Below are 640 nucleotides of genomic sequence, written 5' to 3' on the forward strand. Positions count from 1 at the left end.
TGGATAGCCCAAGATCAGCAAGTTCTTGGATCGCTGCTGACCTCTCTTTCGCGCGAAGTTCTAACTCAAGTCGTCTCCATGAAGACGTCCGTGTAGGTCTGGACAGCTCTTGAGGAGATGTACTCCTCCGTCTCTCGGTCACGAGTTATTCAACTTCGGACCCTGTTCGCCGGCACTCGGAAGAACGAGATGACCGCCACCGCGTACTTCACGAAGATGCGGGGCATTGCGGACGAACTCACAGCAGCAAGGAAGAAGATAGAAGACGATGATCTCATCTCTCAGATCCTTGCTGGATTGGATACAGAATAGAATCCGTTTGTCTCATCCATTGGTGCCAGAACCGATGCCTATTCCTTGAGCAAAATTTATGCTCAGGTTCTTGCGTTTGAAGCACGCTTGGAGTCACAAAATTCTGGGTTGCAACAGTATAACTCGTCAGTGAATCTCTGCACGAGGAGGACATGGCAAAGGAAATCGTGGAGGCAAAAACAGTAGTGGTGGCAACCGCGGTGGCTACGGCAACAACAATCATGGAGGCTACAACAACTACGGCAATAACTACAACCACGGGAACAACTATAACCATGGGCACAACAGTTACTCCAACAATAATCGCCGCGGAGGACGACCAGGACCA

At 50.3% G+C, this 640-nt stretch overlaps 1 pseudogene; it reads left to right on the top strand.

Annotated features, from left to right (window-relative positions):
* Nucleotides 1-255: 255 nt before the first annotated feature.
* Nucleotides 256-394, top strand: LOC123146590 (uncharacterized; annotated as a pseudogene).
* Nucleotides 395-640: the final 246 nt, after the last annotated feature.

Source organism: Triticum aestivum, chromosome 6D (assembly GCF_018294505.1).
Source record: "Triticum aestivum cultivar Chinese Spring chromosome 6D, IWGSC CS RefSeq v2.1, whole genome shotgun sequence".
Lineage (NCBI taxonomy): Eukaryota > Viridiplantae > Streptophyta > Magnoliopsida > Poales > Poaceae > Triticum > Triticum aestivum.